The following is a 15,596-nucleotide window of genomic DNA, read 5'->3' as shown; positions in this document are numbered from 1 at the left end:
TAATCATGAGGTTCATATATATTTGCCAAGACAAGCATCATACTTTTGGCCAAAAACATGCTCATATGAGAGATATATGTTGTCTTAGGGAGTGAAAAGTAATATAAAAATTTGCCAAACAAGACTTTTCTGATTAACTATTAGTGGAAATATTAATTAACAAATTATATTTATATAATAATTATATGATTTCCAAATAATTGGTTGTATTTTAAAGAAATGCAATGAAATTGATACAATTTCAGTTTCTTGCTTCCTTAATTTTTTAAAGAAGCCAAATTGTTGCATTTTCAGGGAAATACAGGTTATGGTGGAGTCTGCAATTGATAATTAGTGATTCTGAAAACAAGATAAATTCATTTCTCCATTTAGCAACTCATTTATTTATTGTAACTGGATAGTGACTTGAGATAAAAGTTTTCCCTCTATTTTCATCTTTTTTCCCCTAATCCAAATAGGTGAGACACTCTGCTTATCTCAGTGAAGAATGTGGCAGAGTGGAGAGCAGTAAAGCAGCTTTCTGCAAAGCAATTCTTGGTTTTTGTTTCCCAAAACTAAGGCTCAGGAGGGAAAGGGCATTATGAAAGGGCATTATGCACGGAGGCAATGTCTGTGAGAAGCTTAAAAGAGAAAGAATTCTGTCAAACTGGAAAAGGATTCCTGAGTTGGGAGGAGAAGTGGACAAGAGAAATCTGTTGGCCAGGTCCATTTAGGATCTGGGGTCTTCCTGGCTGCATCCTGGTAGGCAGCGAGGCCCAGGGGGAAATAGCTTTTGGTGGTCAGGGGTCTCTAGTCTCTATCAAAATTCCTGTTCCCCAAGCATGGCGCAGAAGCTGGACAAGTTGGAACCCAATGGCCCATGTCGGCAGGGAAAATGGATGTCAGCATGATAAACAGATACAAGCTTAGAAGACTGCCTGTAAAATCCCAATGTGTAATCACTGCATGTGATCCTGGAAGTTTGCCAGAACCACAGTAAACTCTCCAAGGTTATTACTACTAGGAATAAAGTATCCCACCAGGCCAATAGGAATTAAATTTGAAATATTTTTAAATACTTAAAAATAAAAACAAGAGATGTATTATTTTCAGTATACCTGGGTCTACATTCCATATGAAATATAAAATGCTCATCTTTAAAATTCCAGAAGTAAAGGGCTCTTAAATATTATTTAAATTATAACTAATCATTGCCAAAGACTCAATGAAACCATGGGTATCACATTTAATCAATAAATTTAAATTCCCAAATATTTGTCTAACCCAAATAATTTTGGAGGAAAAAAAAAAGCCACCATTAACAAATTTTAAATTTTTTTACCCAGCATCACATATTCTGATACATAATACACAGTGAAATCATCAAATTCTGTGCAGCAGGAAGGATAAGGGAAGAAGCCAAAGACCCAGGGAATAAATAATCTGAATGACTCCTGAGTATATGAAAACTAATTTGTAGTTTAAATGGTGAAGCAAATTTTGGTTGAAATTGGTTTTGTGCTTATATTTTTCCATGCGCAAATAAGCATTTATATATATTATACAGATTGATATTTTATCATTCACTTAATAGAAAAATCACCTTCTCATGTGTTTTCTTCCATATTTTTACAACTATATTCCTACAACATCTCTTGTAAAAAACAACATAGCAGTCACAGCCGCTCTGCCACTTTTATGACCTAGAAATATTCTTTTTTTTTTACTTGAAGTTTCAAAGATTAAAGATTAAAATAGAAAGTGAATTTCCAAACTGGTATGAATACTAACCTGAGATGACCTGTCTCTCTTTTTTCCTCTCTGAACTATAATCCCTCATTTTAAAATACATCTTTTATTTTTCAGTCCTTTATTGTTTATTAAATCCCAGCTAATTGTCACCATATGATACTTTGGGAATATAAATCTGGAAATATTAGGTGTCTGCTTGCAAAGAACTCAAATCCAGTCAGCACAACCATGTGCATAACTAATTGTATAGGCCTGCAATAGTCTGGAAAGTAACAATAGAAAGATGTTCAAAGTTTTGGGGGACCCCAGAACTTTGCTTCTGCCCAGAAGAGTCGGTGGTAAGAAGGCATCAGAAAGGGATTCATACAGAGGTTGTTGTCTGGGCTGGTCTTGGAAGAATGCATTGTGGGACTCAGTTTTGGTGGGGAGAAGAGAGCATTCTAGGTTGAAAGGACTTGCATAAACAAAAAGGCAAGGACACAGACATAAAGATGTGCGAGTTTGGAGGATGTGGATGGAAGAGGACATTTATGTAAGCCAGGAAAAGCAGGTGGAGCAAGGCCAATGAATGAGGCAATACTGGCTGGCGAGGCAGAAGCCTGGATTCAAAATTATTTGAGCTTCATTTCTAACATCTACCATTAACTATATGTCTCCATGTATTGGAGCAGATGACAAATTTTAGGTAAGGAGGAATACCTACTTTAAATCTCTTTAAGTCAACCCACAGTTCCTCAGTTAGCATTTTAAGAAATCTGGCAAGGCAAATACAAAATTTTCTTTATAACCTTCTTTAGTGTTGATGTGGGAAAACCTCATAAACATGAAGCCTGGTCATTGTTAAAGGTAACTGAGTCATTTATAAAATCTAACCAATTTTTGTTTTGCTGTGGTGTTTCCACTTAAATTGTTACCTAACACACATGACCCCATCTCTATAATCTAGACCATTCATGTTTCAAATATTGTGGTTGAAATGGCTTTGGAAAGAATTTTCTGATATGAAAATCTCTTGCCTTTTATTCTGTGCTACTATAATCAACAGTTATATGTATGTCTTATATCAGATTTTTGCTTACACACACACACAAACACATCAGTGCAAACCATACTTTCTTGTATTTTTCATTTTATCACACATATATATTGTCTTTACCACTGAGTTGTAAGTATTGTGAATTCTTGCTCTACTCTTGATTCAGCTCCATGGTGCCTGGAACAGCATTAGGAAAGGGAATACTGACTAATTATTTGATCCTTACTCATTCTTCCTGTCTTTTTATTTGTATGAACAAATGAATACAAGTAAAGATAAGTAGATTTAATGTACAGGTTTGTTTAGGTAGTTTTGCCCTTTACTTTTTATTGTTTTTGTGTTTATTTTCCCACTGAGAGTAAACACTTAATAATAGAGGCTGAGAGAGATGTGCAGTAAGGGTATAAAAATGTGTGTAGGTAAAATTCCTACTCCTCTGTCTGGAAAAAGTCAAAGAGCCTTACCTCACTTACTAACTTAATGCACATGCACATGCTAACTTAAAGTTCACATAAAGGGAAAAGTACCGGGCTTTTCACATTCTCATTGGGACTTGAAAACCTGAAGAAATTTCCCACAACGCTGAGCAAATTTACCATGCCTGGCCTGGTTTGGAATGTTATTAAGTGCTTTACCCTTTCCAAGTGCCTTGCAATAATTTATAAATTACTTTTCACAAATTCCTAAGGGGAAGTAAAGTAGTACTATGACTGTTTTTTTTTTAATTGCCAAATGAGAAAGGAAGAAAGAAGGTAAGAAAAAAGAGAAGGAAGCTTATGTTTGGGGTGCCTATCGTCTTCCCTCATTTTTTTTCTGGCTTTACATTTTCCACTTTGTTATGCCTTTTAAGAATATCAGCATATATTGACATACAAATGACATACAAGGAAGAGAAAAAAAATCACCAATTTGTCTCTGGTCACTCAGACTGGCTCAGTTTTTAAAGTGGCTCACCGCATCCTAGCCTTCCCTGCGGTCTGTCTCTTCTCTGAACTGCAGGCATTTAGAAGCCTCTCTGCACTGGCCAAATCAGGGCCTCTGACCTCCTTTTATTCTCAGGAAAAACAGTTGTTTTTTTTTTAAGTGACCCTCCTTTGGCTTCTGGCCGAAGCCGCTGCTGCTCTGTCACCTGCCTCCCCACACCAGCTCGGCAGAATGCCTGGGAGCACGTCGGGAGCTTTGTATTCTGCCTTCGCTCTGCTTTTCTGCCTTTGATCCAGATTCCTCTGGTAGCTGATTTCCTGGCCTGCTCCCTCCTGATTAACTCTGCCTGAATTCTCAAATCTCTTTGCTCCTTCTGCTCTCTTTCTCTTGGAACGCTGGCTTTCTGAAAAGCTCACGTAAGGCTTTAACCCTCACGTGTCTGTGACAAGGCCCCTTGTTTCTGAAGTTCTCCTGGTCTTTCTATAAAAATGTAAAATATTAAAGTGTTACATGCGCATTTTGTCTTATTAATGTGCTCTCCTTTATCTGCAGTTATCCATCCATCCAAACTCACAGTTTGTTTACTGACCTGAAATACCCACAACCATCTTAGAATGAAAAGAATGATAGGTTTGTTGAAGATAGATATCAGGTTTTCTTTAGTAAAAATTATTTCTTGCTTACTAATCCCACTGAGAATTTTTCTTGGAGTGAGAGAGGGTGCATGGGAGGAAGGGAGTCTCTCAGAAAACTAAAGGAAATAATGATAATAGAAAGGAATCACTCCTATACTTGGTGTCAGGGATTTATACAGGAAAGAGGAATTACACCTTTCCTTTTCTTTCTTGTAAACAGTTGCTCTCAGGATATGCAAAAATATGCTTTTATACCTGAGATTAGGTCTAGATTAAGGAATGAATCACTATAGACACTTCAGTTTTTGGGACTTGTTGTGTGATTGGGCACGGCTGGGGCACGTCTTTTGGCTTCTATTTTATTAGTTAGTGAACAGCCTCAGATAGTAGCATAATTTATAGCACAAATTAGAACTTTGCCCTGATCTTTACCAACTTATTAAATTATATCCTTGTTGAATCACCTGCAATTTTGAAATTTATCCATTCATATACATTCATTCAACATTTAACAGCAAACATATTGTCAAGTACTATCGTAGATTAAAGTTTTAGTCTTCATTCTTCACACTATTGTAGTATGTTATGTATCATCAACCATTTCATGGCCTCATGGTAAGAGCAGTATATTTTTATGCTCCTTGACCTTGGAATTGGCCATGTGTCTTGTTTAGAACAATGTGACATAGTTCTCGTTACTTATGTAGGATCTGGAATAGTACCTGTTCTCTGTCATTGCCATGAAAATAACCATTGTTTATCTATCCAATGGGCCTCAAAATATGGTATATGGATATATCTCACGATATATATACACATCTATATGAAATCTGTCCAGAAAGTATCCAGCCATGTTATATGAAAAATAGAGGCATTTACTGAAGAAGAAAGATACAAGATACAAGAAACATTGTACACAGGACAATGACGCATCAGTCCCTCTCAAAGTAGGCACCTTAGGACCTCACACAGTTCTTCCAATCACCATCACCTGCCCCGTCATATTTTCCTGAATCTCATCAATGGTCTGAAATCTCTCCCTTTCAAAGGTGATTTTAGTTTTGGGAAAACCAGAAGTCTCAGCATGCCACTTGTGGGCTGTAGGGGTGCTGAGCCACCTGGGTGATTTAATGTTTCCCAAAAAATCTCTGCACAGTACATGATGCATGTGTGAGGACATTTTTGTGATGAAGCTGGCAATCACCAGTTGCCTATAGCTGTAGCCCTTTTTATTGTATTGGATCTCTCAACTGACAATGAACATTGAAGTAGTACTCCTTATTAATTGTTTGGCCTGGAGGGTCAAATTCATGATAGGTAACACCTTCCTGATCAAAAAGCACAGTTACCATGGTCTTGACCTTGCTGTGACCTTACCGCGCCTTTTTTGGGGCATAGAAGACCAAGCAACTTCCATTGGAACAACTGGGCCTTTGTTTCTGGATCATAGTTGTAGACCACCCTTCATCTCTGATTATGAACTTGTTGAGGAAATCTGGTTCACTGGTAGTGGTTTGAATTAAGTCATTAGCAAATGTAGCGTGATGTTCCTTCTGCTCTGGTAGCATAAACTGTGGAATGAATTTTACCATGACACATTTCATGCCAAAATCCTTTGTCAAAATCTTGGACACAGTAGTTTTTTGACTACTTCCAGTTCTTGAACAGCTTCCAGTTCTTGCACTGTCAGTGGTCAATCTTTGTTGATTTCAGCCCATACATGTTCAACATTCTCAGCTGTTCTTCTTGTTGCAGGCCTTCCAGAACATGGGTCACTTTCAACATCTTCTTGACCATCTTTGAAGCAATTATACCACACTTCCATTTGAGCTGCACTCATTGCATCATCCCTGAAAGCTTTCTGAATCATCCAAATAGTTTCCATGGAAGAATGTTCAAGCTTAATGCAAAATTTGATGTAGATTCTTTGCTCTACTCGCTCAGTCATTTTGAATGCTACAGCCACACAGCATACCTGCTCACTCAACTGTATTTACAGTCCTCACTGACTTGTACAATGAAAATGTCATTGTTCACCCATGTGCATTCCAGTCCACTCTCCTTAGCTGCCAGTTTATATTGATGTAGTGCAAACTGATCTCACTATATTAACATGACTTTTTCTGTACAGATCCTTTGTGTGCATGTGCACATATGTGTATAATACAGATAGAGGAAGGTATATATAGATAGATATAAATATAGATGATATAGATATAGACATAGACACAGATGTAGATTAGACATAGACATAGAGATATATAGAGTTAGATATAGAGATAATTACTTACATACTGGAACATTACTCAGCCATGAGAAAGAAGGTCATCCTTTCATTTAGGACAATATGGAAGGAATTTGAGGGCACTATGCTAAATAAGTCAGACATAGAAAGACAAATACTGTATGATCTTACTTACTTGCGGAATCTTAAAAAGCCAAATATGTAGAAGCAGAGACTAGAATGGTGGTTATCAGGGTCTGGGTTTGGGGAAATTAGGAGATATCTGTCAAAGGGTACAAAGTTTCAGTTATAACATAAGTAAGTTTTGGGGATCTAATGTATAGCATAGTGATTATAGTTAATAATACTATATTGTATATTTAAAAATTGCTGAGAGAGTGATCTTAAATGTTCTCAGCAAAAAAAAAGGCAATTATGTGATGTGATACTAATACTATGGTGATAATCATTTTGCAATATATAAGTGTTATCAATCAATACACAGAATACCTTACATTTACACAACGTTGTAGATCAAGAGTATCTCAATGCTGGAAAAAGTGTAAAATGTTTTTTTTTTAATTAAAAGAATATGGATATAATACAGAGATTCTCAGACCTGCAGACTGAAGCAGCACTCTTCTAGCTGATCCACAGATGCATGATAAAACATATTTATTATTAAAACCATTAGGTTTTGAGGTGGTCTAATATGCAGTGAAACATCACTTTAGTGCTAGGTGGCTAACAAAGGCTCTAAAAACTAGGGACATAAAACACAAAAGCAAATACAGGGATTTTAACCTTCACAAGTTCATAGTTTAGTTACAAAGATATATGTACAAATAACATCAATAAAATAAATTTTGCAGAGGTATGAAAAAGCACATGAGAGCACAGAGTTGAGAACACTTCATTCTGTCTTGAGAAGTTGGAGGAAAGTTGTACATAGGAGAAAACAAAATTGGAACATTCGGATAAAGAGGAGACAATAAGAGTGAAGATATTCCAGGAGAATAGAGGGAAGACAGGGCATGGCTGGTTGAATTAGGCCCATGTAGATGACAGAGAATCAAAGGGAACTTATTACCAGACCTATATTGAGGTGCTCATGAGCACTGATCTATAAAGCATGCTGAAACAGGGCAAGAGTTCATAAGAAATAGAGAGCCAATTAACAAGAAGGAGGGAATTCTTGTATAACTGGGAAAATATAAATTGATTTCATTTCTGCCAATATACACAGGAACCTTAAGTGGGGAAAATAAATCCTTGCAGCATTGACCTTATTGACCTTGGCTGTACCAAATAGATGTTGAACAATTGTTTGAAGATTATCAGTTTGAAGGACTGCCAAATCACTTGGCAATGAGGGATGCCAAGTCTTGGTCTGGCCTTGGCCCTTAGAGATTATCTAACTCAACATTTTTATCTTACAGATGGGAAAAATAAGACTCAAAAGAAGAACATTTATCCCAAATAAAAAACCTGAAACCAGAATCCCAGCCTTATCACACCTGACCTCTTTTCACTGTACTATATACTTCCTGCCTGAAATTTTCCACAACACGCACTGATAGAACAATCAGAGCTGAAGCTTAAGAATACATATCACTTAAGAAAGAAGTTGGAGACTTAAGAGAACAGAAAAGTTACATATGCACAGAACATCCACAATACCATACTATCTTTCATAGGGACATTGGACATTTAAATGAAGGTTTAGACCAAGAGCTAGAGAATGCTGCCCCCCAAGGTAAACCCTGTTTTTGGAAAAGAGGCTTATCTTAGGTGTAGAAAGAGATGGAGTAGACATTGAAAGTGCAGCTTCTGAGGGACACACCTAACCAGGAAGAAACTACAACTGGGCTAACTTCTTGCCTAGCTCTAAAAGAGCAGTAGGCAATAAGATGCCTTGTAGTCAGGCACAGGTAATGAAAACCAGAAAAAATAAATGGACAGCACATAGCCATTTATAGCCTCCTTTGTATTTGGGAAAATCCAGAGAATATAAAGGCAAAATCCTATGCTTTTCTTCTCTTGCGAATATTCATTATCTTCTATAAGGTTAAATATTTTTTAAAGGAACCAAAACTTTCTTCTATAACATGATAGAAAATTATCTATGGCTTAGTGAAAGTTTTAGATGTCTTCAAAGATCCATTGGTTTTCATACATGCAGACCTGGAGAAAATCCCCAAGACTGAAAATCTAGCTTCCTAAGTAGAGGCATGAAAAAGACCAAGGAAAGAGGTTGGACACTCCAGTTTGGTAATTCATAAAGTTCATTAAGGGAAACTTATATACAAGGTGTGTCTTGGGCAGCAGCAAGATGAAATGGATCCCTGCATCATTTGACAGGTGTCAAAGTATTATATATAGTTGGGGCTGGGTATAACTATAAATACTAGTCTATGAATGCTACCAGGTATGGGAAGTTACATGCTTGACCAGGTCAGAACCAACCACCTGTTCTAGGAACCAACACATAGCAAGACGCAAGGAAGTAGTGCTGTTTTATCCCAGGATGATCACCAATTATGAGCAGACAGCCTCTAGGGGGGCAGGGGATAAGGGTATGGTAAGCAGTCTGCATTCTAGAGTCAAGTCCAGCTTGCAGGACGGACAACAGTCACATCCTGGAGCAGCCTCTCCTCCCCACTTGGGAGCAGAGAACAGGTCTTTCCTAAGCCACAAAATCCCAGTGATACATATTATAGTGAATACTTTGAACAAGCAACTGATTAGAATTAAGTGAGGAAATTGCCCCCAAGATGAGGCATATGCCCTTTTGTTGCTGTGACCATTTCACTTCACATTATCCACCTCTCCAGTGGATCTGGTGCATGTTCTAAACCCTTATCTCTAAATGAAAACTGAACCTTCACAAAACCAAGGCTAGTTCATTCCAAGGGAACAACCTTACTTTGGGGTGAATATAATAAAAATAATAAATTATGAAGGGCTCTTACTAGTACACTAAAATGCCACCTTCAAAAGTGGTCCCTTTCTAGAAAATAAAGGTTGTATGAGAGCAATTATCAGTAGGAAAAAAAAAGTGGAGGCAAGCAGGAGTTATTTAAATAATAAGAGTTGATATAGAGCACCATCGATAGATCCAGGGATATCTCTAAGCTTAAATTTTGTTACAGGTTCCTTTTAAGTCTGGTGAATATGTATATTTATGTGTGTGTGAATATATATATATATATATATATTTATATATTTATTCCTATTTATTCCTAGTCCACTGTATTTAAACCTATTTATCCCTAAAGCATCCGTGAAAAGATTGACTTGCATCCAACTTTTGTCCCTCAGCTTGGGCCTCAATGTTTTGTTCTAATTAGTTTAACGTCCTTTATTACCATTTCTCCTGTTTTTCTGATCCTTCTATAAACAAGACTCACCTGTCAACTTCCACAGTGCTAACTTCCTTCTGATGCTACTCTGCATCATTCTGTTACCATTTCATGATCAAGTCAAATTCAACTTATCCTACAAATGCTCAAATGGTGACTTCTTCTCTCCCCCTCTCCCATAGCAACTTCCTGCATGATTTCCTTAGAAAATGTCCATATCCTTCCTTCATTTACATGCAACTACCTCTTCGTAGCTCTCATTCTACTTCCCTATTTTTTTCCTGTCTTTTTGACCTCTTTCTCCTCTCTCAAGATTATTATTTTTCATCTATGTTTTTAAATTTATTTTTCTTCTCTGTGTACTCTCTTCCTTGGCACTACAAAACTCTAATTACTTCAGCTCTGTATAGTTGATACTTAGGTTAATATCTTCAGATTTGACCTCTCTCCTAAGTTTTTGCCCCATATTTCCAATTATTTGCTAAATATCACTACCTGACTATTCCACTTATACCTGAAACCCAATGGGCCAAAACAGAACTTTTTGCTTTCTACACAAATCTAATCATCACTGTTTCTATCAATGCTGTCAATGCTGTGACTATTTTTCTTGGATTTGAAACTTCAGCACCCTCAATGATTGTTTTGTTTTCCTTGCTTCACGTACCCCACATTCCAATTCAACCACTTTCTTCAGAATCTACAGTTTTAATATATCCTTCACCCACCTTCTTCCCTCTAATCTTATGTCTATATTCCAATGCAGGTCCTTGTTATTTATCTCTTATTACAAGAGGTTCCTAACTGAAATCTTCTTTTACACAAACTCATTTAAAATATTGTTAAAATATTTCTAAATTATTCGCTTCTCTGATAGTCATGCCTCCTTCTTTCCTCAAATCTCTCAATATGGCATTTAAGACTTTCTGTGACCTTACCTCCAAACTTATTTCCCAAACTTATAACCACAAGATAAACTAAACTTAACCACTGGGTCATTATTTGTTAAGATATAAAGCTAGAAATTAGATGTTAATATTATATTGATCCTTCTGCTAAATATGTTCTTCCTATCATCTTTACGTACCCAAATACAAGTAATTTAGCAGGGCCTAGCTACTTTATTTCCTTCTTTATAAGTGTTTTCTATAATTGTAAATAACTCACCCAAAAGTTCAATGGTATTTTTCTGTGCTGCCCAGTGATACATATTATAGTGAATTTTGTATTTTGTACATTTTTGGCTTATTAATTACAGCTTTCCTACTAAACCATAAGCTCCTAAGAATAGACTTCTTTTTAATGAACATTGCATTTTAATGTACACTCAGAAAAAAAATACTCCAGTGCAAATATCTTAGCAAGGAAGGAATAAATGTTTTCTTACCATACAAGGAAATAATTACAGCTATTTTTTGTTTGTTTGTTTGTTTGTTCTTAGGAGAGAGAAACACTGTTGCATGGAAGTATGACTTTGTTATACTTTTTTTTTAATTAAAAAAATAAGTTCAAGACTTCCAGCCAAGATGGAGATACACTTTGCCTCCTCTCACAACCAAAAGGACAACAACCAACTTAAAAACAAAAAATAACCAGTACTGCCAGAAAATCAAACTGTATAGAAGTCCGACAACCAAGGAACTAAAGAAGAAACATTCATCCAGGCCAGTAGAAGGGTCAGAGGCAGGAAGCCAGAGCAGAGGGGACATGTGGCAAGGCAGCAGCTAGAAGACTGGGCAGTCTCACATCTGTGGATAAACCAGGAGGAACAGCTGGGAGAGTGAGAGAGACTATGCAACCCAGTGTTCCAGTATGGGAAAAGAAAGCCTCAAACCCTCTGGAGGTAAAAACCTGTGGGGATTGTGGCAGTGTGAGAAATTCCCAGCCTCACAGGAGAGTCCCTTGGAAAGACCCACGGGGTCCTAGAACCTACACAAACCCACCCCCCTGGGAATCAGCACTAGAAAGGCCCAATTTGCTTGTAGGGGAAGTGACTGAAAGCCAGCCAAGAACCAAGCAAGCTGCATTGTTCCTTTTTAGACCCCTCCCCCACAGACAGAGTCACAACACAGCAATCTGGGTTGTCCCACCCTGGCAAATACCTAAGGCTCTGCCCTTCCCAATGTAATAGGTGTGCTGAGACAAAGAAATATGGCCCAAATGAAAAAACAGATCAAAGCTCCAAAAATAGAGCTAAGCGATGAACAGATAGCCAATCTATCAGATGCACAGTTCAAAACACTGGTAACCTGGATACTCACAGAAATGGTTGAGTATGGTCACAAAATAGAGGAAAAAGTGAAGGCTATGCAAAGTGAAATAAATAAAAATATACAGGGAACCAACAGTGAAGGGAAGGAAATGGGACTGAAATCAATGATTTGGAGCAGAAGGAAGAGCTAAACACTCTACCAGAACGGAATGAAGAAACAAGAATTCAAAAAAAATGAGGAGAGCCTTAGGATCCTCTGGGACAACTTTAAATGTTCCAACATCTTAATCATAGGGGTGCCAGAAGGAGAAGAAGATGACCAAGAAATTGAAAACTTATTTGAAAAAATAATGAAGGAGAACTTCCCCAGTCTGGCAAAGGAAATAGACTTCCAGGAGATCCAGGAAGCACAGAGAGTCCCAAAGAAGTTGGACCCAAGGAAGCACAAACCAAGGCACATCATAATTAAGTTACCTAAGATTAAAGATAAGGAAAGAATCTTAAAAGCAGCAAGAGAAAAGGAGACATTTACCTGCAAAGGAGTTCCCATAAGACTATCAGCTGATTTCTCAAAAGAAACCTTGCAGGTAAGAAGGGGCTGGCAAGAAATATTCAAAGTCATGAAAGACTAAGACCTACACCCAAGATTACTCTATCCTGCAAAACTATCATTTAGAAGAGAAGGGCAGATAAAGCGCTTCCCAGATAAGGTCAAGTTAAAGGAGTTCATCATCACCATGACCTTATATGAAATGTTAAAGGGACTTATCTAAGTAGAAAGATCAAAAACTATGAACAGTAAAATGACAAACTCACAACTATCAACAACTGAACCTAAAAAAAACAAAAACAATAACAAACTAAGCAAACAACTAGAACAGGAACAGAATCACAGAAATGGAGATCAGAAGGGAGGAGGGAGAATGGAGGAAATGGTTCAGGGAATAAGCAGCATAAATAGTAGGCAGAAAATAGGCAGGGGGAGATTAATAATAGTATAGGAAATGGAGAAGCCAAAGAACTTATATGTACTATCCATGGCCATAAACTAAGGAGGAGGGGAATGCTGGGGGGAAGGGCAATGCAGGTTGGAGTGGAATAAAGGGGAGAAAAAAATGGGACAAAAAAATTTTTGCTATAGTAATAGCATAATCAATAAAAGATTTATTTACAAAACAAACAAATAAATAAAATCTTTTAAAAATAAGTTCATTTTAAAATTGGATTGCTTGTTTTCTTATTTACTTTTAAGAGTTTTTTTATATGTTTTGAATAACATTCCCTTATCAGATGTGTCTTTAACATCCTTTTTTTTTTGTTTGACAGTTGTTCAAATTATTTCTCCCTTTGCCACCCTCTGCCTAGCCTACCGCCTACTTCCATAGTCAATGTCTACCCCTCTGTCCATGTCCATGGATCTTTCATATATGATTCTTGATTTTAACAGACACGTCACCAAAGATATACAAATGGAAAATAACCATATAAAAAAATGTTCCACGTCATATGTCATCAAGCAAATGCAATTAAAACAGTGAGATACAACTACACACTTATTACGATGACCAAAATCTGAAACACTGACCACACCAAAATCTGGTAAGGATGTGGAGCAACAGGAACTCTTATACATTGCTGGTAGAAATGCAAAAAGACAGGGCCACTTTGTGTTCTTACAACTAAACATTCTCTTATTGAATGATCCAGCAATTAAGTTTCTTGATATTTATCCAAAGGTGTTGAAAACTTATATCTACACATGTATGTTTATAGTAGCCTTATTCATAATTTCTGAAACTTGGATGCAACCAAGATACCTTTCTGTTTGGTGAGTAAATAAATAAAATGTGGTACATCCAGACAATGGAGTATTATTCAACACTAAAAAGAAATGAGCTATCAAAACATGAAAAAGACATGGAGGAGCCTTAACTGTAGATTACTAAGGGAAAGAAGGAAATCTGAAAAAAGCTGCATATACTGTCTGATTCTTACTGTATGACATTCTAAGAAATGCCAAACTATGGAGACACTAAAAAGATCAGTAGGAAATGCAGGACAACCTGAAATGCAATAATATCCATATATATGGGGAAAAGGGGTTATATCCCCATATCCGTATATATGGGGAAAAGGAGGACCACAAAGAATTTTTAGGGCAGTGAAAATATTATGTATGGTTTTATAATTATATATATGATAGCTTTGTCGAAACACACAGAATGTACAATATCAAGAGTGAACCCTGATTGGAGAAGATGGCGGAAGAGTGAATGGGAGTCATGCTGACCTCCTCTTCCCAAGACCAAACTGGAATTGTGACTAAATAGTGGAGTAATCACCTGGAAAACTATGGAACGATAGTGGGAAAGGAGCCTTGGAGCTGCGGACAGACAGTGGATTTGACTCTCACACACCCCAACTGGTGAGAAGTGAGGTGGAGGCTCGAGAGGGTAGGCTGGGTGCCCACAGGCACTAGCACCAGAGGGACATTGAAACAGCCAGTTAGCTCCCCCCGAAAGGAACGGGGTCTGAATCATAAACAGGGACTCCTAAACTACAGCAGCTAAAACCAAGAAAATACAGACAAAACGCAACCCTGAAAAGCTTAGGGGTGCTCTCTGCCAGAGACAGGTGGCTGGGGATGCAAAGAGACATTTAAAGGGCCAACGCAAAAGTTGCAGTGGCAGCCACCCTCCTTGATCTCTGGGTTAGAGGCGGCAGTAGGGTGGGCTGGTGCCTGGGAAAAGACTGGTGAGGAAAACTTTGTGAAGAGAACTGAGACAGCGGCCGGCGGGTGGAGCCTCAGTGATAACGCACCTCCCACTCTGCAGCTACCATCTCGCTCAGGCATAAGGGAATCAGTTACCTGCCTTTTGTGCTCTCCGCACACAGCTTGTGCAAGTGTGAGCTGGGGGGCTAAGTGCAGACTGGCTGGGAGAGCCTTCAGGAGAGACTGGAGACGGACGCTTTGGGGAAAGAATGGGAGGAAGAACCAGGAGTCCCTACTCCCTCCCCGTTTGGTAGTCTCCATTGTGGGCGGCAAAGGCGCACCCTCAAAGAGGCAGAAGCGGGAGGCGAGTGAACCAGACTGCCTGCGATTGAAACGCAGTCTGCACAGGGGGTGGATCCTTGGCCAAAGGGGTCAAGAAACTGCCTGGAGACCGCTGAGGAGAGACGAAATGGAGGCACAGGAGAAAGAACGGGAGGAGGAACTGGGGAACCCCGACTCCTTCTCCTTTCCGTAGTCTCCATTGTGGGGGAAGAGGCCACACACCCAAAGAGCCAAAAGCCGGAAAGCACACATAGACACCCCAAAACCACCCAGTGCAGGCACGCACACTTGTGCCGAGTGGCCGGCGAGGGTTGGCGGGCATGTGTGTGGACCCACGCGGGCTGGTGAGGGCTCGCACGGGCTGACAAGGCCTCTCACAGATTGGCACTGATATGGCCTGTGAGGGAGTGCACAGAG

This window comes from Pteronotus mesoamericanus, unplaced genomic scaffold, assembly GCF_021234165.1.
Source record: "Pteronotus mesoamericanus isolate MK-2021 breed Mesoamerican mustached bat unplaced genomic scaffold, CSHL_Meso_final scaffold_232, whole genome shotgun sequence".
Classification (NCBI taxonomy): Eukaryota; Metazoa; Chordata; class Mammalia; order Chiroptera; family Mormoopidae; genus Pteronotus; species Pteronotus mesoamericanus.
Note: the sequence above shows the minus strand (reverse complement) of the source record.